We start from the raw sequence: 23,376 nt of genomic DNA on the forward strand, positions 1-23,376 counted from the left end.
TGCTGTTGGTAGTGTGCATCAGCATCATTCCAGAATGCATATCCAGTTGGATGGAAGACTTGATATGAATTAATTAATTACCGCTGCACTGGTTTTGCTGGCAGTACAATTTATTTCAGCAGAAACATTATAAGCTTTCCCTGTCCCTCTCTCCATCTTCCCTTGTGCAAAGTTATCCTCGACACAAGCTGCAAGTAAAGATAGTCATATGTTCCCAGTTAAAAAGAATAATGAATAAAAAATAGATAAATACTTCAAAAAGGAGGAGAAGAAGAAGAAGAATGCAATACAGCATAATTTGGCATGCACCAAGTGTCCCAAGGATTATACCGTACATCTGCTGTGCTCAGTGTATCTAATCCTGTGGACATGGCCCAATGAAGGAAAGAGATGCAGGGTTATGCCTCTGATCTCAGAGTATGATTTCATTAAAAGTCAAAAGTGAATTCTTCCCCTGCCATTATCTCCCACGCTTATCCCACGTACGCTCATCGTGCACTCGCTGTGCACGGGCGAACAGCCGAGGAGATTTGTGTCTTAAAAAGGGAAAAAAACACAAATGGATCTGAGAAAAATGATGATGATGATGGAAAAGAGGGGGGGGGGTTCATCAGAATGAGAAGAAAATATGAAGGAGATTTTGGTGAGCATTCTATTCCAAGGGATTGAAAGAACAAACAGGTCTCGTTCGAGGACCTCTATTTATACATCATTCAGTGCTGGGCACGAAAATCATATCACACGGTGGCAGGTTTAATGTACGGACACTAGGGGGTAATTTCCAGCGATCAAGAGAACTAATGTCATTTCATAAAGACTGACATGCAACTAGCGACCTAGTACTGTATGCAGCTCACATGATGTTGGCATGGCAAGGCGGGGGATGCTCATGTTTAAATGTTTCCTTCGCTTGTCAGCCGAAATAGGCTGATAGACTTTACCCAGTGGGGCTTCTCTTGGGGGTGCTGCTGTTCAGTTCTGGGTTAGGATATTTAAAGATCCTTATTTATCATCATTATGTCTGTATAGAGTGCCTTTCAAAGTATTTTGATATGGAGAATTTTGAAAGCTTTGCCATGTCAAACTCTGTAAATAGCTGTCACCTTGGGGGGAAAAAAGAAGAAGATAAAACCCCAGCAAAAAATACCTTAGGATGAAAACCGGGGTTCTCCACTGGTCTGTATTTTATCCGGGGGCTCTTGTGTTCGTCGGCCTCCGTAGTCACATTTGCGGTTTCGCGACAGCATCAACTTTATGGTTTCGTGACGGCATACGTATTATAGTGCACTGCGTGGAGATGGTGCACATTATGTCCACAGAGAAAGGGGAGCAAAGGCTCCCCCTTTCTGTACGAAAAAAAGATGCATTTTAAAGGGGTTGGACTGCAAATGGTGCAATCTACAGTCTCTTGTAATGAAAGGGGATATGACCCTTTACAGCTGCTATGTTCCAATCTTGGCATTTGTAGCCATATTTCACTTTGCATTTTTCACCATGCATCTGTTAAGTCTTATTTTCTTGCAGATCTTGAAGCTCAAGTTTCTACCTGGATATATAACATTACAAGCAGCTCAGATACTGAGATGAAAGAAATATTGACCTTCCAATGCTACATAATCTCAGATGTGGTTGTCTGCAATAGTGAATCAACAAGGATTCAAGTACAGATCTCACAGTCTGAGAGTGCTTTTTGCTATTTGGAATCAAACTCGCCGACTTATGAGGCCTACAGGCTCTAAACATAACATGCCGAAACACCGAGCTGGACACCAGCACGATAAAGATTCCCAACTACGCAATGTTCAGCGATGATTGATTGCCTTACTCACTATGAATGTGTACTAGTGCAGGTATTTACCTCCAAAAACTTGCTGGGCTGGTTATGGAAACTTCCACTACCTAGCAGGGGATGGGGAATGCTTTCTTCTTCTCAAGAGAGCTTTTGTGTGAGCGAATGCAAAACTCTGTTGGGTGTTTCCAATTATTGTTTATCATAAAACATAATCATGCATTTTTTCTGGCTCTTTCATGTTATTGGATTTTAAGGCATCATTTTCCGAACTATTCCCATTTCTTTTCCCCTGACTGGAATCGGAAAGTCTGCCATATCAATGATCGCTAAATGCCGCGCTGTGTGTAGATATGTGCCGATGTGTGAAACACGTGGTTTTTAAAGGAATGCGCCATGTGCTCCTGCTGAAGAGGTTACTGCAAGTTTGATGGATCGAATGCGGTAAACATGCAGTTCACGTTCGATACAAAGAAATCATTACGTCTTTCACGAGAGAAAAACACACAAAACAAACAAACAAAAAAACCGCGAACAAATATGTTGATAACCAAAACTTTGAAAAGTAATAAGCAGTTTTGATGAGCGTGAAATTGTCATGATTTTGCTGTCTAACCAGGTGATGACTGCATCTCATAGGACCTACTCGTAGTGAATTTGTAATACGAGACCGTTACAGGTATTTCTGTGATTGCATTTAATCGACTGAATAATCAATCCTTTATTTTTTACATTGTTTAGGGAACATATAAGATATTCGATCAAGTACACTATAATCGACTGTTCGATGTTTCCTACTATGTGCCAAAAGAAAGGCTATAGAATCACGATATCTTTGTGAGGATTCTTTAATTCAACTAATGAGCTGGTTCTTCGATGATATTTCCAGGATATTTACACGATGTTTATTCCAGTGCGCGCATTCTTTCGTCTGGCACGCACCTGGGTGTGGCACCTGCTTTTGTGGTACCTGCTTATGTGGTAATTTCCACAAGGGGAGAGGGGTGGGGTGTCAGTTTCTTGGAGCCGAAGAGACTGCATGTACACAATCTCTTCGCTTCTTTATTCTTTGAGGTAATGAACATTTAGATTTAACTTTACGAAGGTTGCTAGCACCTGGTTCTTTTTGTTTTAAGGTGTACTGTATGTATTTTCTTTATCATTCTTGCAAGGGGAAGAAGAGTAAGAGGGAAAATGAAATAAATCGAAGGGCAAGTACGCTCAGCATTCACAGCAAGCCGTATTTTACACCAGCATCGTTAATTATCACCACACCAGGTATCACTCAGATCATTTGTCCTTTTCCTATCAACATTTAGAAACACGATCACCATCATCACTCGAGATAAACACCTAGGAAAATAAATCACAAATACAAAGTATCCGACAACAACACAAACAGAAACACAAACATTACGAAAGACAACACACAGCACACCGAAGCGGTTGGGATCAAACTCGCTTCGAAATACATAGTATTGCAGCAAAGCGGAGAAATCGCCGTTACACAAAACAGTGCGAGACACTTGAAAGAATTACTTCAAGGTATAAAGGGAACGGATAATGTGATATCAAACGGAAGAAATCGTACCAAACGAGGTATGAAAAACGACAAAAATAAAACACGAAGTGTAGCAGGCCCTACATGTAGTAGAAGTTTGCAGCACCGAAGCTACGCAAAAATAAATACACAATGGAAACTCGGTATTGCGACGAGATTCTTGGGATAATGCAAAACAAAGCCAATTAATTCATTTGGAATGGAAAATAGTTATAAGTATTCTGTTATACTAGGCCTAGAAATACATCGAGTTTCCACGATACACGGGAAAGAATTAAAGTTCGAACGCTTTTCACCTGCACTACTGCAGTGCACAGTACATGAACAGAAACTCACCTCTGCTTACACTGTATAGTACATATACTTGCAGAAAAATGATGCAATGACATTGAAAAAAAAACCACAAAACACTCTAAAAATCATTTCGTACTTGGGAGGCAGGGGAAAAGTGGATGAAGAAGAGAGAAAAAGCAGCAGACATTGTACAACGGAATGCCTTCTACCCGCTTCAAAACGAATTAGGGTATGGGGCTGGAAGCTGGCTACAGCTACAGCGTAGCTACTCGTGCTCCCCCAGCCGGCCGGCCGGCCACACATGTACATGGGGATCCAAAGGTGATCGATGTAAACACCAGGGTCCATAGGCGACAGGGATTCACGCGCGCGAAGTTCCGTTCGGTGTATACAGTACGCAAGCAGCGATTTGCGTGTGCTCACACTTTTCTATTAAGCGCTTTCCACATACAGTGCATACGTGTTGCATCAATATCCCAGCCGAGTACAGATAACATGGCGCATGCTCTTTCCACCTCCCTGATGCGATGTGTCATTATGCGTTCGTGCGGGTTTCCGACATGATCATGCGAGTAAAGTTTTTATTTTCAGTCGATGCTTGATTGCGCAATGCAGCACGATTTTGATGCCGTTTCGTCTGTGCGTGAAAATATATGAATTTTCATATCCGGGCGCGTCAAGTTTTTGTCCGGGCGGGGAAATTTTGTCCGGGTGCTAAACTGGGTTTTCACATTTTACCCGGGCAGAGCCCCCAGGTAAAACCGCTAGTGGAGAACCCTGAAAGCAGATAGAATCTAATCTGCTCAAATATGATTTTTTTTTTTCCAGAGGCATTAACAACTGAGGTGAGATGGTTTTGCACAAGGAGTATCAAAAATGCCATCTTAATGCAGTTTGCAAAAGATGCATTTTCCGGTGTATTCTAGAGTTTCACAGCTTGCTGATTGCATGCTGAATGTTTCACTGACATAAAGAGAGGATTCTATTTTTTTTTCCAATATCACTCTATCAATTTGTTACTGGCATTACCTTGTTATGATTTCCTGTTCCCAGTACATATTTCACTGTATGATGCTGGTGTACACTAGTCTTTAACCCCTCCCCTCCCTCCCCCCTCCCCCTCCTGTGGTAGTCCTGACATGTCTTTGTTGCAAAACATGTTTGAAGTGGATAAGAGCTCATTGTTATTGGCATGACTCATACATCTAATGTGCCATGTAGAAGCTACATGAGTCTCCCTGGCAGTGTGTCATTGTCATTATGTGTTAAACGCTTCTCCCGATCGTTGAAGGATGCAAAAGAACTCAGAAGAAAGGTCACGCGGTAGTTCAAGTTCTCCGTGCAGCTAATTGCCGCAGCAGTTCCATTTACATCGCTCAAGTGCCGTCATGTTGTCCATAATGCGACGTGAAGATGAGGTTTCCGGGAATCGAGGGGAACGGAATGTGCAGGCCGAGATAGCGTGTTGAATGCCTCTGTGGTGATGGTGACAAGCTCCAAACTCTGAACGGCTGATAGTGAATGCTACCCGCTGCGTGTGATCTCTGGACATGAAAAACTTTTTTTCTGACTCAGTCATTTTCGAAGTACGGTCTGTATACATATGCTCAACAATAGTTTCCTGAAGTGTTTCGATACCAGAAAGAGCTGTCGTTCAATGGTTATCATCAGGGAGGTGGATGTCTCTCTTCTACCTTATCATATAGCTCCTTCACATAGCACAGTGATCTCTGCCTTATGTTCCCTATACCATCCATTCCCCCCCCCCCCCCAAATCTTCAACATGAATAGAAAAAAGCCTGTATTTCCTGATCTATGTTGTCTCTCGAGTTATATGATGCCAGAGATGTGTCACAGAGTCCTTCGGCAGGCCGTCCCGTGGGAGTAACTTCTTATCCCAATATTTTGCCAAGCGCTTTTCACGAGGACCGGAGCAAGATCATCACGCTGCATTGTCTGTTAACCTTGGGATTTATGGAGCTGGCATGAATGGATGGGTTTCAAAAGTCATTGTAATGCTCAAGTGCTGATACAGACCCGAAAGAAAAACATGTTCCTTTGTGTCATGTATCCATGTGAGTATGTTGTGATTGCAGTCCGCTCCTTATCTCCCTCTCTCTCTCTCTCTCTCTACCCCCCCCCCCCCATCCCTCTCTCTCTCTCTCTCTCTTTAGGAAACTGGCGTTGTATTCTCTTGTGCTCTGTCATTTTTTAAATCTGGGAATGAGAGTGTCAGTCACCAGGAATATTTCTAGTGTTTAATGTTTAGATTACTCGACTGTTTTTCTTTTCCCTATGAAAGGGTGAGTGTGGGTATTTTGAGGTGATGTGTTTTCTTTTGCAATACAACATTATTGTCATGACATGTCCATGACTTTGGAGAATTTGTGGAAGTCATTTTTATACCATGACATCATATGGTTGGAGAAGTGGATTGACATGAAATATGATACCGTGGTTTCATCTTGGAAAGTTAGTGTTGCTTTCTTTTGCTGACTGTGTCACTGTACATATCCAGTTTATAATTACGATGTGTGGTGGGATGGAATCTTAATCCGTGCATTATTTGTTTCATTGGATCACATGAGTGAGGAACTACAAACAAATTAAAAAGAGTTGTTACAGGAAGGTAAGAGCTTTCCTTTTGCAACATATATCATATATACATGTATATTTTGCATGAGTCAAGAAATGTGAAGTATACACTAATGAAGATTCATTAGTCACTGCTCAGTTGATGATATTGTATCAGCTTTGTGTCAGTAGTACCATGCAAATCTGAAACCATATTGATTTGGCCACATGATCATATTGAGTGAGATTCTGTCGTGAGAATAACCATTCGGCTGACTTGACGAAACCGAGAATGTTGTTGTTGTTGTTGTTTGTTTGTTTTTTTTCAGCAAAATCATTTTCTCTTACTTGGCTCCCAGAGAATCTGTATACACAAGAGTAATAATACATTCCAACTGAGAGCACATTTTTAAGGCAGAGATACAAATAATATCAAAGACTGCATGATGAGAGATATTGACATTCGCAGGACAAAATCAACAAGTGTTTTGATAAACCAGGGTCACTTCGGAGTGGAGTTGTGAAAATGGGTTGTGTCCTTTTTGTTGGCTGATATATTTTTTTTTTTCAACAGGAATAGGCATCACACTGGCAATGATCTGACAGCATAGGTTGGCATCTATAGATCTCATTTACAATCACTTGAAGGTACCAAATATATCGGTGATTACTTTTTCGTTTGTTTGAAGGTTGTTCAGCATGGACATTGACATAAAATGCAGACTCTTGATCACCTGAGAAATATGCCATCGGATAGACTGAACGCCTGTGTGTCTTGAGATATTGCATCAGTGAATTTGTTTGTTTCCTTTTTGTTTAAGACCAGAAAAGACTCATTTGATATGGAATTACTGTGAGGTTATACGATGCTCTGACTTGTTTTTTTTTTTTTTTTGAACAGTATCTTGAGTCATGTTTACTGTTTACTCATATGCATCATCAAATAGATTTGTCACACAAAATCAGTCATTGATATCATAAATGCTGAGGTCATTATGGGAAATACAGTCACAAACAAGGACACAAATAAGAAATATTAAGAGAACATTCTGTTCACTTATCATGGTAATGAGATCGGGTGTTAAAGGGATGGTACAGTATTAGTGGAGATGAGAATTGGGCTTTTAATTTTTTGCGAGATACCAAGAAAACACTTGTAATATAGTACAGAGGATACCATTTTAAGAGGATACCATTTTAAGAGGAATTCAAAGTTTAATTGATGAAAATCGAGTTTGGAATGACTGAAACATCCAAAAACAAAGTAAAACAAAGCGATCGTAATAAAGTGTGGGTCCCACACTTTATTAGAATTGCTCTTTTTGGATATCTCAGCCATTTCAAAACCAATTTTCACCAAATAAACGTTGAATTCCTCATGGAATTACATGCTCTTTCATATTTCATAAGAGGTTTCTCATTATCTCACCAACAAATTTTAGAAACCTGAAATTAGGTCTCAACCAAAACTGTACGATCCCTTTAAAGGTAGGGGATACCTTTTACAGACCTCCCAAAATGCAGCAAAACATTAAATATGAACCTCGGGGGACTTGTTTAGGCCACTACTGAGAAATTTGGAAGTCAACAGTTATCTACAATTTGAATAATGCACAAAATTCAACTACTCAGTAGTTCTGTGTGTCAGCCACACTTACTCCTTTTTTTTTTTGCAGTCTTCTGTATCTTTTTTTTTTTTTATCAATAAACACAAATCTAAAAGTATAAGAGCTGATGCAATAACATATAGAGTGTGTGGCAAGACTGTATATAGAAATGTTTGTAAGTTTTGATGAACTTTCTTCACAAAATATACATGATGGACACACATGCAGTGCATGGGTCTGCAAAGGTAGCCTAGCAATGTCCTGGAATTTACGGTGAGCCCCGAAAAAAATTCAATTCAAAATCTTAACGGTCAATAAAAATGTACTAAATGTTACCTTCCACTTTCAATACTTTATAGGAGTTTCTAAAATGATACTCTCTTCAACATACCACTGTATTTATACAACTCTTCATTTAAGGCATGCAAATGGGATTCCCTACCTTTGATAAGGTAACCACCCTTATATTCTTTTCAGGGGCACAAATCATCAAACTATTATCAAGTTGAATTGTCCCAAGCCCACCATGCATATTCCTGACTTCTGGTTTTCACCTCGCAATAGTTGCACGCTAAGGAGAGATTTTTACCCTTATAGACAGCTATCTGCATGGATTATTCACACCAACCTGTGGAAGGAGATGCTCTTGAATAGATAATGCAAATGTGCGCAATGGGGAAATGCTCTAGAATTGTTATTGATGCCTGTCATTCTCTGAATGAAGTCTGGATGGTCGTTGCATTGCCCATGGTAATCACTGATTGATTTATTCACTCATTTATTGATGAATTGATTCATTCATTGATTCATTGATTCATTGATTGATTGATTCATTGATTGATTGATTGATTGATTGATTGATTCATTGATTGATTGATTGATTGATTGATTGATTCATTCATTCATTCATTCATTCATTCATTCATTCATTCATTCATTCATTCATATGGATCAATATCATCTTTGTGTTCACAAAACAGACATAACTGAATGACAGTGATTATAATGATCCAGTGTAATTAAATTTTTCATAAGTTAAGATGGAGCCATAACATATACTTAAGTGACAAATGGTAATGCAAAATAGTAGTTAGGACAAAAGTGTGGGGCCTACATTAAAAGCTCAGCTTTGTATTACTAGGTCCTTGAAAACTTGATGGGTGACAAAGCATATACCAAAATGATTTAAAATTCATTTGAATCAAAAACTAAAGCTGAAGCTCTGCATATGAGAAAGAAAAAGGAAGTGAAAGTAAGAAATAAAGTGAGTATACAAGACAAGTAGAAATGGGAGGGAAAGGTGGATATGCAGAGTTTTTGGTTGTTGTTGTGTTTTGTTTTTTTTTTTTGGGGGGGGGGGGTGATAAGAGTTATTTCTTGCAGGATTAGAAAGAGAAAGCCACCTGTTTGAGGTGTACTTCATGGTGCAGGAAAAGAGAGGGGATGTGGTAAAAATGGAAAATGGGGGGGGGGGGGGGGGACCAGGAGGGCACTTACTCAATGCATACATAATGTGAATGCTAGGCAGGAAACTCACTGTGTATTTTTTATTTATTTATCTTTATTATTATTATCATTTTTTTTTTTGAGGAAGAGTGGATGTGGAATTGGGAGAGCACTACACTTCCTTTTTAGGACATACTGAGTGCACATGTTGAAATCATCATGACGGTCAAAATGAGGGTGATGAAATGTCTTTGCAACAGTAGCAACATTTATGATTATATGGCCTGTTTAATAGTCCCATGCACATGATTATTATATCTCCTTCAGCAGTGACTTTGACTACATTGTTGCCTATTAGAAATATATATATTTTTTTTTTCTTTTTCGTGAGTCACATGCAACAAAGAAACAATGTGATTCTGTGTCACTGCACTTGGACATAATCAAGAACTAACTACCAGCAAGTGTTTCAGTACTTTCACACTTGCCGAAAAATCAACAACTCAATATGTAGGCCTACATGCTCCTAGGTGTTGAGTATGTGCAAGTTGATTACCAAAGTAATGGGTGTGTTATTAGGCCCATTCACATATGAGAAAATTGATTTTCAATGGCTGGTGTCCACACATGGCCAAAAGAAAAGGAGACAGGTCAATTATAGTGATTCCTGCTGTTCAGTTAAAGGACAAGTTCACCTTCATAAACATAAGGATTGAGAGAATGCAGCAATATTAGTAGAACACATCAGTGAAAGTTTGAGGAAAATTGGACAATCGATGCAAAAGTTATGAATTTTTTAAATTTTTGTGTTGGAACCACTGGATGAGGAGACTACTAAGGCTCATGATGTCATATGAGTACAACAGTATAAAGAAAATATAAAGAAAATTCAACATATTTTCACTTTTTTCGCATAATAAAAGAGCACTTGACTTGCCTCTTTCTAAAGGCAATGGGAATAATATTACCCATAACATATGTCAGTAACGAGTCAAGGGAATGTGTACTTCATTCAAAAGATGAAATTTTGTGAAATTCTCTTTATATTTTCCTTATATTGTTGTACGCATGTGACATCATACACTGCAGTAGTCTTCTCATCCAGCGGTGACTGCACAAAAACTTCAAAAATTCATAACTTTTGAAAGGATTGTCTGATTTTCCTCAAACTTTCAATGATGTGTTCTACTATCATTGCTACATTCTCTCAATCCTTCTGTTAATGAAGGTGAACTTGTCCTTTAAGGAAGCATGGTAGTGAGTGATGTCTTGGTTAGCCAGGAAAGAATAGTAAGGGCTAGCAAGCATTCCACCTCACATACCAGTAAAAGTGGCGTATACTGCGAGTTCAAAGAAAAGAAAATGAATGTAAAATAGCCATTTCAGAGCCTGTTTCTGTAAGTCATTGTGGGAAAAACAAAACAAGATTGTTTGTAAATTTTAGCATTAAGGTAGTTCATGGAAACATATTTATTGGTGTAAAAGTTTGTTTTATAGAAATATCTTCTTCTTTTTTCAAGTATAAGTTACATACTCAGCTTATCATCGTAGGGTTTATGCCAGCTCTGGACATTAAAGATAATAAAAAGTTTTGGTACCTCAAAAGTGTCCTTGAATTTCCTTGTCTTAGTTTGTGTTTCAGGTTAAAGTACCTTTCATATAACTAACACTGTCAGACTTACTCGCCCCAAAGTGCTCTCATGTCTTAGTAATCATGCAATTAACTGCGATCAGCAGCCCCATACGCATAGCGACCAGCAGTCCCATACGCATAGCGTAATCGGGCTTCGCATTGTAGCACTCAGGATCATGACAGATTTAGTATCGCAGGGTAAATGTCAACTTAAAATCCCATAAATTCTTCAATTTGAAGACTTACCAATTAAGTTGAAGTATTGAAAACAGGCTTCGGGCAACGTTTGGTTCTGCCTATAGTCCCTTTCTGTTCGAATTGATGACTGAATGTGACTCGGTCGACAGGACCTTAGGAGAGCTACATACAGTACACTGAATACTACAGCCAGTGCATGCGAACACATCACATGCACACAAATTTCAAATCCATGAATGGATAAGATGTTTGTGTGCGCATGCGCTGGCCATGGTATCCACTGTATGTAGCTCTCCCAAGGTCCTCTCGACCGAGTCACATTCAGTCATCAATTCGAACAGAAAGGGACTATTGGCAGAACCAAACGTTGATCGAAGCCTGTTTTCAATACTTCAACTTAATTGGTAAGTCTTCAAATCGAAGAAATTTTTGGATTTTAAGTTGACATTTACCCGCGATACTAATTCTGTCATGATCCTGAATGCTACAATGCGAAGCCCCATTACGCTATGCGTATGGGGCTGCTGGTTGCAGTTAGCTATGCGTACAATGGGCTGCACGCTGCTGGTCGCAGTCAGTGGTTTCGTACAGTATTTATCGACGCTGTACAGCGTCGGCTCTGGTACGAAACCATTATTGCATGATTACTAAAACATGAGAGCACTTTGGGGCGAGTAATTCCCACAGACAACGTACTTTAACCTGAAACACAAACCAAGACAAGGAAATTCAGGGAAGCTTTTGAGGTACCAAAACTTTTTATTATCTTTAACATGCAATTTTTGGTTATTATAATCATGAAAGAAACACAAAACAAAAGTAACTCACCCTCCCAAAGAAGGAAAGGAAATAACAATAACTAAAATACACACACTATCTAAGGCTTGGTAAATAAGTGGAAGAACAAGTTAGTTCTTGTTGGGAAGGCTTTTTTTTTTGCTTGTTTCTTTTGTTCTCCATGCCTGTAGATTGCCATGGCTGGTTTTTTGGGTGATTAATTTGATGATTGAATTAGTTCAAAATAGTAAACAGTGAGCATTATGATTACTGTGGACCAAAAAAAAAAAAAAAAGAATTCTGCAAATACTACCATACATCAGCATCAAGGCACACACATAAAATGTGATGGTGTATGCATCATGCCCAGGGAAAGGAGAACATAAGTCCAAATTTTAGGAATTTCTTGAGATGTTGTCGGTATAAAGTTACATCTTGACGCTTGTGTTTTCCTTTTTGATGATACAGATTCATGTATTACCGGCATAAGTTACAATTCAATTGCAAAACGACATGATGCACAATTCAAATACCACGTATATTCCTTTGTTTAAATCAAAAGTGGCAACATATGAGGTCGGAAGGGAGAAGGAACAAAGAAATGGGTTTATATACTTGTTTATAATATTGTTATCTGTGTTGCAGCACATCTTCGCTCAAAAACAGCAAAGTTTTCCCCGGATGGTGTGTTTTCACTGGATGATGTTACATCAAAGTGGCGCTTTGGTCTTGTTTGAATGATGGAACGTCCATCCCTCTGAATTCAGCGTGATGATGGCAGTCATGAAAAAAAAAAAAAAAATTCACCTGCTAATGTCTTGGCTTGATAAATTGACTTACTGGAGTGGGATTGCTGAAATAACCAATCACTATGTCAGCATTGCAGTTGTAGTGTGAATGGAATTTGAAATGAAAAACTTGACCTGAGTGATGTATGTCGTACAGGAAAAATGTTTTTTAATCTCCCTATGAATTTTTTTTTAATGCCTTCGGGTTTTTTTTCGTTTTTTTTTTATAATTTGTTTAATGCCCTGAAGCCACTTGCAACCAATATATGCCCCCCTCCCTCCCTGTGGCGCCCTTGAGCCCATAATTGAGGGATGTCCAGAAGTGGTCAGTGAGAGGGATTCCCACAATGATATTTCAGCCACTGGTTGTGTCACCTTTACAGTGACAGTGACTGCTCCCAGTTCATTAATATTCACATGTTGTCCTTCAGTGTCCACTATAATCTCATAAGTGACAGGCATTTATAGCATACCCAGGCATTCGTGTCATGCATGCACAGACATAGAGCTGATGAAACAGTTCTCGCAGTGTGTAATTGTCTCTTATAGAGAAAGTTAATTCCAGACCAGTTAGAAGTTATTCCAAAAAGAAAGAAAGAGTAAAATGTAACAAGCACAAAATTGGATTAAAAGAAGGAAGTTATGAAATTTCAAAGATTTGCTCGTTTTTGTACAACAGTTGTTAAACAGTAACTGTTGATATATTATGTAAGCATGTGAGCTGATGATGTCATTTGCGTGCAATGTCCATTTGATTGTGCGCCCAAAAATTAAAAAGAAACAAACAAACAAACAAACCTTTCCCGTCTCAAAGTATAAAGCATATTATTCCTGGTTTAACAACTTCAAAGTAATGATCAGTCAAATTCATCAGGATTTGGGACTGGGGCATAATGTTGTTTAATAAAAAATCTGGAAATTTATGGAATTTATGTATAAACTGTATGTTACATTGTGAGGGGATGACACCATCATTACACCATTTGCATAATCATTGTTCTGTGAGCTGTTTCGTGAAGACTAGTGAAACATAACGATTTCATAACTTCCTTACTTTTCATCTGATTTTTACCAAACTTACACTATGTTATGCTTGTAAAACTTTGTAAAACTTCTAGGCAAACTTTAGGTTGTCATAGGATCCCCCTTATATTAAATAGATATTAACATCATAAACATATAAATCCAATGAATTCAGAAATAGTACAGGTGAAACGTCATTTAGAAGACGTGTTCAAAAGTTATGAATCCTAAAGTTTTGGCTAAATTCATGCAAGCTTCACTGGATAAAAAAGACTGAATGTCACATTAATTGAATGATATAAAGAAAATGTAGGGTAGCATGAATATGTAAAGTAAAATGAAAACATAATAAAAGGCAATGAAATCTAATTCTATTAAATGTAAGAAAGTAAAAAAGTAAAAAGGAAGTGTGTAATTCCACAGAATTTCTTTCTTTTTTATGCAAAGGACTCATTGCATTGACTTGTTGCAAAAATAATGTTATGTTTTGAATGATATTGCCACTGTCTTCTGAAGGAGTTGAATCTTTCATTATGGTAGAAAAAATGAAACAAAAATTCATCACTTTTGAACAGCATATCCAACTGTCCTCAAACTTCATTGTGTTCGACTACATAATATATATCAGCATTCGCTGATTCCACATGTCTGGGGTAAATTCCCTTCCAAGAGCAATCGTTCAATCAAAACAATGATGTCACAAATCGCGCTTGTTTTTTCTTAATTTATAATTTATTTTTTTGTCTTTCTCTCTCTTACAGGTATCAACTACATGATCCAACTGGCCCGAAGCGAAAGACTAGTATGCTGTTATATTTCAAGGTAAGAAACAGGCAAATTATCTGGCTTTATTTGCTGCAGGCAGGAGTACCATCCGTTTTGTCATTAGAAGGCACATTTGAACAGAATGAAGTCTTTTTTTTTTTAACAAAACGAGTGTATTCAAATTCATGAATTTGAATAATTACGCAGTACCCGCTGCATGCTATAAGGATTAGAACCAACACTTGCTGTCAGGCAGAAGCTCGTTGGTCTTATGGAGATGACGCCTGTCCGGAGATCAGGAGGTAATAGGTTCAAATCCTGCTCAAGTGTGTATGCCCATGATTTCTTTTATCATGGCTACTACAAAAACACTGATCAATTCAGTGCTTATTTACGTCGATGTAGGGCAATTTGTCAATCAGTTACAATAAAAACAAATGTAGATATTGCAGCTGAAGCATGTTACAACAAAATAATTCAATTATAACCACATTACTTTTAATTCATCTTCAACTATTCTCTTTTCAAGTAGAATTTAGGCAAAAAATGGAACCACATCCCATATGATTTAAATATTCAGGCATACCATTTATTTGAAGGATGCAACCAGAAAGTTTGCACAAAGCTTGCTGAACACAGCGACAACCGGTGTTTTCAAATTGGATTTCAGATATGAAAATGTATTCATCACAAACAAATAAGTGAAGAATAAATTGCATCACAGTGGAAGTGGAGCTAAATAGCTGTGCTAAGTTTTCCCTTTTGAATAGACAGGTTTACTAACAAATATAAAGGGATCGTATAGTTTTGGTTGAGACCTAATTTCATGTTTCTAACATTTTTTGGTGAGATAATGAGAATCCTCTTATGAAATATGAAAGAGCATGTAATTCTATGAGGAATCCAACATAATATTTGACAAAAATTGGTTTTGAAATGGCTTAGATATCCCAAAAAGAGCGATTCAAATAAGGTGTGGGACCCACACTTTATTACAATCGCTTTGTTTTGCTTTGTTTTTGGATGTTTCAGTCATTCCAAACCCAATTTTTCTTCAAATAAACTTTGTGAATTCCTCTTAAAATGGTATGCTCTGTACTATATCATAAGTGTTTTCTTGGTATCTCGCAAAAAGTGAAAAGCCCAATTCTCATCTCTACCAATACTGTACCAGTGGTGACAGTGGTTCTTCTTGACAACCCTGAAAGCATGGCAACATTTGCCCAAAGTAGCAAAAACTAATGTCTATGCAAATTAAATTCCAATTATTGAAAAGTGTTTTTGAGGTACAGGTCAATAGAAATGCTTGTTACAGTAGTTACATTCAGGCTGCGTTTATCTAACTTGAGAGAGAGAATCACGTTTCAAAACGCGTTTGGAACGGTGTTTGCAAACGTGGTTTGAAACGCGATTCTCGGGAAGCTGCATTTATCTAACCATCATACAATCGCGATTCGAGTGGTGTCACTGCGCAGCTGCTTTGCGCCGTTTGACCCGGGAAGTAAAGGTCAACTACATACCACCAAACATGCCTCCTCAGTCACACACAAAGTAATGGGTAGAGAGCACAACCGTAAACAGCTGGGATTTGACCTAGAGATATAAACGCGTTTCAAAACGGCATTGCGTTTGTCTACTCACAGAACTGCGATCGTGGTCTCAAACTTGTTTCAAAACGCCCTATGAAAGGCGTTTCAAAATGGCATTTCTAAACGCGTTTGAAAACACTGTTGCGTTTATCTAACCCCTGAAAATGCCTCAAACGCATTTAGGATCTTGATTCTGCCTTTGAAAGTTTTTAGATAAACGCAGCCTCAGACAGTGTTCCTTAACCTCAAGGATGAGCTTGAAGATAAGTATGGGGCGCCATGTGTCACATGGTCTCTATCATCACAAAATGACAATTCTTTGACAAAATAACAGTTTCATCACAAAATGACAATTTTGTCTGCAAAATTACAATGTTGTCACAAAATTGTCATTTCGTTGACGAAATTGATGTTGTCAACTTGTCAATGGAAAAAACAATTTTGTCATGAAATTGTCATTTTGTGACAAAAAAGACCATGCGACACCCATCCTTAACTACGTGCTTATCCTCAAAGTAAGTTTATCCTTGAGGTTAAGGATCATCACCTGAATGTAACTTATGTCAGGATCTAAGAAACATCCATAAATTTGAGTGCGTTAGTAAACCGGCCTATTGTGTTGAAGCCCATCCAGAATTCAAAAAAAAGAAATAGATTTGAAATAACCTCAGGACCCCGAATGACTATTCAGTATTTTAGAAACATGTTTTAGAAATTCATAATTCCGATTTTGTGTTGTTGTTGTTTTTATTCAGACTTGAAAAAAAAAATGTGTGGGATAGCATAAAACCCCTTTTTGTCCCTGCCGACGAGTTCGAGCAGGGGACTATGAAACGGGCTCCGTACATGTGTGTGTCCGTGTGTCCGTCCGTCCGTCTGTCTGTGTGTGCGTCCGTGTGTGATCAAAATGTTCAATTTGCTACTTCTCTGTCATTTATGAGCCAATTTTGATTCTGTTTGCTTTATATGATAGCACTACATGGGAGATTTGAAACTTCTACACAGAATTTCAGTTGTGACCTTTGACCTTGACCTTTGACCTATATTGTACATTGGCTACAAAATGCTACTCCTTCGCCATTTCTAACCCGATTTCGATTCCGTTTGCTTTATGTGATGGCACTAGGTGAGGGCTTCAAAACTTCTATACAGAATTTTGACCTTTGACTTCTTTGACCTTTGACCTTGATTTTTGACCTGTATTGTACATTTTGCTACAAAATGCTACTCCTTCGCCATTTCCAACCCGATTTCACTTCCGTTTGCTTTATGTGATGGTACTAGGTGAGGGCTTCAAAACTTCTACACAGAATTTTGACCTTTGACTTCTTTGACCTTTGACCTTGATATTTTACCTATATTGTACATTGGCTACAAAATACTACTCCTTCGCCATTTCTAACACAATTTCACTTTCGTTTGCTTTATGTGATGGCACTAGGTGAGGGCTTCAAAACTTCTACGCAGAATTTTGACCTTTGACTTCTTTGACCTTTGACCTTGAGTTTTTACCTATATTGTACATTTTGCTACTAAATGCTACTTCCGGCGGGGACATATATTACGCATCGCGTAATTTCTACTTTTCCTTGTTTTAAACACATTTTTAACCAAAATCTTTCCCAAGTGTGATAGCCCTATGTATCTACTTCTACCTGACTTACTCAGTGTGTGTGTGTGTTTGGGGGGGGGGGGGGGGGCTACTAGAGATATGCATTGTCCAATGTTAATCAATTGTCCAATGGAAATTATTTGTCAAGACAAATGGCAGTTTACCAGCAGTGGTCATTTTCTCTAACGTCTGAATAGTAACACCAATTAAAAGATTTTACAAAGAGATCTTCAAGGCAGGAAGGAGCCAATATGCGTATATACTTGTACTGAAACTTTCACTTTTCAAGGGTTTCTTTGATATTAGTGGTATGTTTTGTTGATGGGTCCTTGAAACTCAAATGGTCACTAGATTTTATGTACTGTGCATTTGCTGACCACTCCAGTGAGAACTATACTCAACAAGCTTTTTCGCATGAAAAAAAGTGAAACAAATGAGACTTTATAGAAACTGAGACAGAGGGCATAAATGATCACTTGAATGTCCAGAAGTTTTCAAATATTGTATTTTTCAGACCCTCAGTGTAGGTAGTTTAGTCTGGCATTTATTGACAGCTCTGGACTGTCCAGCCTCATTGGTTTAACTCTTTATACAAAACAGACTTGGTACTCTTGTTAAAGGGGACCTCCAGATGATTTTCAGACTTTTACATTTGAACAACTATAAATTAGTTATACCGAGTACAGAGTTTCAGAATTTTTAGTGATTGGGATGAGAAATGAGAATGTTTTCAAAATTTAGAACAAATTGCAATGAACAAGGATCATGACATGGCAGCCTCGCCATAAGAATGCATCAGTTGGGGCTCAAGGAAGCAAAACAAAAGAAGAAGGCATGCATAGATTCTTCACAGGTGAACTTGTTGAGCATGCCTTATTGTAATGGAATTACACTGCTACATTTCTGAAATATGTGAGGCTCTGATGTCATCAACACTGTTCAGTGTAATTTGTTTAAGATTTTCAGTTTATTGGTTTCTCTGCTCAAGGACCACAATAAATTCCACGAATCTATAAATCGAGCTGACGATTTATGTACTACATGGTGTGAAATTATGAAAATCGTCTGGAATGCCCCTTTAAAGATGAGGACTTTCCATGTTTGGAAAAAACCTCTCCCTTGGCAGAAGATCAAGTATATTTCTGGGACAATAAGGTTGTGATTGTGTAACTGCATTTTTTTTTTAAATCATATGCTTGTTCAATTGTTGTTGATCTTCATTTTGTCATTTTTTTTTTTTTGGGGGGGGGGGGGGGCCTTTATGTCCATGTGTCCATGGAATTCAAAATTGGTGGAAGGTTACGGTGTGCAATGTTGTACTTTGCCTCTCTCGAAAGTATGGCTCTCCAATGACACTTCCTTGGGCACACAGCCACATCCATTAAACATCTTGTTTCGCATCAAGGGAGGTGGCATCACTCAATGACATCGCCCTGACATTATACATAATGAACACTTTTCACCCTTCACTGCCAGTCACCTCGAGTATTTCCTGCTGCGAGACATGAACGCTTGATCAGACTACTGTCTGTAACAGAAAAGCGAAGTTGTCTAATCTGTTTCTTTCATACACATAGATAGGTAACGTAGATACATTCATATACACATGAATACTTTCATGCAAAGTTCATGTGGTAATTGTAGTATCAGTGTGCTGAAAATTTTCCAAAATAAGGGGGGGGGGAATAGGCGTGACTGTTAGGTAGCTTATATGTTATTCTTGCTGAAATTTAAGTGGCATTTATGATACCTGTAAGGAAGCTTTATATCATCAGATCTTAAGAACAGGAAGAGGTTCTAAAATGAGGAAAATACAGTGGAAATGATTGAAGAAGAAAAAAATGTATAGGCATGCTAGAAATGTTCCTTGAGAATACCTCCAGAGGCCCAAGATTGAGAGATTGCCCTTGACTCTGTCAATGACAGGTACTGGTGGTCCTGTGAAAGTGAAAGTTGGGAGCGCAGTGTCTGAGCTGTAGAAAAATAAAGTTTGGAATTTCCTCCCCAAATCTTGAATCTAAACTTATGGAATGCCAGAGAAACCATAATGACATTGATTAAACCTAGAGAGTATGTCCCTGCTAACCTCATTCTGCTGTGATTTTTTTTTTTTTTTTTTTTTTTTGGGGGGGGGGGTGGAAAGTTGGGTTCAAACCATAATTTCTCATGATCTTACTATATCTCACAAGTATGTTCCATCAACATTTTTACCTCTGTGGGGTTCAGAATAAACTTTGCTGTAGGCCTGTCCAGTAACTCTGGTCATGCATTTTTCCTCTGAAGAAGTTTCTGCTAGGATCTAAAGCTCAGGCCCCTTTTAACTGAATTTTCCCCAAAAACTTTAAAAGACATTCTGTATGCATCTTTGCAGGATAGAGTTCGCAAAGCGAGAGACCAACAACTTCATAAGTGATACTGCATGATATTGAATATGTGGGACTGTGTAGTAAGTTTGCATAGTGAGGATGCACCAATGAGAACAATATGGCGTCTGTGGGTTGTTTGAGTTTAGCTGTGCCGTATACTACTCCACACTCTCCCATTGTATAACCTTCATTCGTGATGGAACTTTGGCAAGAAATTTTAGTCATTCCAGACAATAGATAATGAAAAAAACAAAACAAAACAAGATAAACCCAGGATTTTGCCTTCTTGTTGTATTATACTCTGTGTGTGTAGAATGATTTGACATTCATTGTAAATCATGACTTCAGCTTGTTATCACAGATCAGCATCCAGACATAAACCAACAGGCCAAATTTGATATTCTTCTTTGATTCCACACATTTTTCTCCTCAATCATGCACATACTTAGAAAAAAAGGGAAATATGCAGTGATAATGATCTGTACAAACAACATTATGTGGTGTATTAGGTGGTATTTGTGATTTGCATGTCATATTCCTGAATCATCATTCCATTCTTCCCCACCCTCCCTTTTATACCTATTTTATACCCTTTTGTACCTAACCCCTCCCCCCCCCCCACTACCACTTCATCACCTTTACTTAGCCATGGTAAACTTTGAACCTGACTTGCCTATGAATCCCTGAAAAGAATGTGATTGGAAAAAAAAAGAAGAATGTGATTGAATTCGTGGAAAAGGTGAACACATTCTGCTTTTCTTTTGCTGTGACCACCACAGAGCAGAAAGAAGGCAAGTGTGGTCAAAGTGGTTTCACTTTCAAGAGGGATGGGGGGAGGGGCGGGATAGCAGAGCTGGCTGAAGCCGTTTTGTGGCAATGAATTGGATACTGGTATGGCTCATGTTTGGTACTTGTGTATGTCTAAACGGGTGATTGAATGGAAATTCTCCATAGAACATTTTGGCAAGGGAAAAAGGAGAGCATGGCTCCGTACATCCGTCCTGTCGAGTGAAAGTCTGTTGCAGATGTTGGTTGAGGAGCTTGCATATGGTCACTTCAGTCAAGGGAGAAGGCTTGTTATACGTATTCACAGTTCAGTGAGTTGGAGCCTGCAGTACTCCGAAAAGTTTGGTCACTGGTGAGTTTTCTTTTGACTTTGATAATTTCAAAAGCATTTCCAGATAGCTGTCATCACCTTCCTTTTGTTTGACATTGTTCGGTACCACAGAATTTATGAGCAGGATAAAAACTTCTATTTCAATCTCGTCTTCAAGAGAGGTGAGCATCTTGCCATGGTTCAGAGGTTGATATAGTACTCTCCGCTTAAATCAGGTACCGCTTAATCTGGTACTCCGCTTAATTAACTTACAAGCTGAAAAAGAGTTTCCAGTGCATGTTATATTTACCCGTTCATCAGGTAGGAATTTTCCAGATTAACGTGATCTATTTCCGTAGTTTCCTGCAGAAAGCCTTTAAAATGTGTGTAAACATACATAATGTAACTCAGAGGTGCTGAAAGTTGATAGAGAGCTTGCGTTGATGTTTTAAAATGTTAAATGTGCAGTGTACGACCGATATCCATGGTACAAGTAGGCGCATTCATGCATGCCGTGTAGAACCCTAGCACTAGCACCACACACATTACACACACAAACACACTGTGACACGCTTGTCACTATACATGTGCCTGAAGCTAGCTCTTGAGAAAAATGAAGAATAAACTTACTCCATTGAGAGTATGTGGTATCTGCATTACAAATGAATTGATATGCTTTCCAGTTAATTGGGTACTTCGCTTAATCGGGCAAAAAAATGCTCTGCCAGACACTACTCGATTAAGCGGAGAATACTGTAGTCACAAAATTAATTTTCATTGTCACTTGTCAACATATGAAAGGAGAACATTGTTTCTGTTGCCTGAGGGGATACCAAAGCAATCAGAGAACTACTTAGTACCAAAGTAGCAATTTTTCAAATTTAGTTACCATTTTGAGATTAGATGAGTGCAGCCACACTTGTTTGAAGGATATCATTTGAGTTTAAAATCAAAGGGTGTGTACAGTTCTGGTCGAGGTGAGGATTTAGCTTTTAACGTTTTGCGAGATATTCAGAAACCACTCTATGAGATGTCAAAGAGCATGCAATTCTAAGGGGTATCAAAAGTTTATTTGATGAAAATCGGTTTTGAAATGGCTGAGATATCCAAAAATAATGTGAAACAAAGAGATCCTAGTAAAAGGCGTGGCCTGTCGCCTTTTATTATTATCACTTTTTTGGATATCTCAGCCATTTGAAAACCAATTTTCATCAAATAAATGTTGAATCCTTCTTGAAATTACATGCTCTTTCATATTTCATAAGAGGTTTCTCATTATCTCACCTAGGAATGTTCAAAACACGAATCCCCACCTCAACCAGTACTGTACAGTCCCTTTAATGTTGGCATTAACTTCAGGGATGCAAAAAGTAAAATGATACAAGAGGGCAAAATGTAATTGTGCAACTGATATGAGGTTTTTTTCTAAAGCCAATTAACCCCTCTTCTTGTGTAATTGTCCACATTTTCTTTTCTTAATTCTCTTTCATAGAGTTTGATGTGTGGAGGAGAGGACAAACTTAAAAGCATTATTTACCATTTGCAGATTAAACAAAAACCCAGATTTGGTTCTTCAAAATGGTTCTAAAATTCTGAGTTAGGGATAGAAACAACTAGTGTAAAAAGTTTATCAATGTAATCAATGTAAAACATTGTTGAATATACAAAATGTGAAAAATAGTTATGGTAAAATTGTTTCTAGACTAAACATCTACAGTTATAGATTAGTGAGAAAAATAGTGATATCTCCGTATATTTTAGGCTTTATTACAAAATTTTTATATGGTAGGATTGTTTGTGATACAAATGACCTACGTATATGCATCAAATGTGGTAATTCAAACATTTTTTAAATCACTGCTCCCAATGGTAAAGAGTACCTTTAATTGTCTCATGATTAGAAAGAAAAAAAGTTACTTAGACACCCCTAAGATACCTTTTAAAGAACATAGAGCACCTTATTATTGCCACCTAAATTATCCATATCTCATTACTTTTTTGTTTTATTGATTTCATGTCGTTTCAGTTTTCCCATATTCCTTGCGCTTGAAGCACAGTTTGTTGAATTTTTACCAACATATATGCTCTGAAGTGCTTTTTCTCCCCTTTATGTTTTCATCAGTTTTGTAGAACAGTAGGGTTGCTGTTACACAGATGTGGGGGGGGGGGGGAGAAGAAAACAAAGCTCAAAAATAGATTCTGGTCTGTTTTTAGCGAGTGAAAACATGACTACCCAGAGTTTGCTCGCCCAGTCGTCC

At 38.2% G+C, this 23,376-nt stretch overlaps 1 protein-coding gene across 1 annotated transcript in view; it reads left to right on the forward strand.

Moving 5' to 3' along the window:
• Window positions 1-14,448: 14,448 nt before the first annotated feature.
• LOC140241846 (uncharacterized) overlaps window positions 14,449-23,376 on the forward strand; it is a 47,361-nt gene continuing 38,433 nt past the window's right edge. Inside the window, exon 1 of the mRNA XM_072321599.1 lies at window positions 14,449-14,512. The gene's annotated coding sequence lies outside the window, so the exon portion shown is untranslated. The remainder of the gene's footprint in view (window positions 14,513-23,376) is intronic.

The sequence above is a fragment of the Diadema setosum genome, chromosome 18, assembly GCF_964275005.1.
Source record: "Diadema setosum chromosome 18, eeDiaSeto1, whole genome shotgun sequence".
Classification (NCBI taxonomy): Eukaryota; Metazoa; Echinodermata; class Echinoidea; order Diadematoida; family Diadematidae; genus Diadema; species Diadema setosum.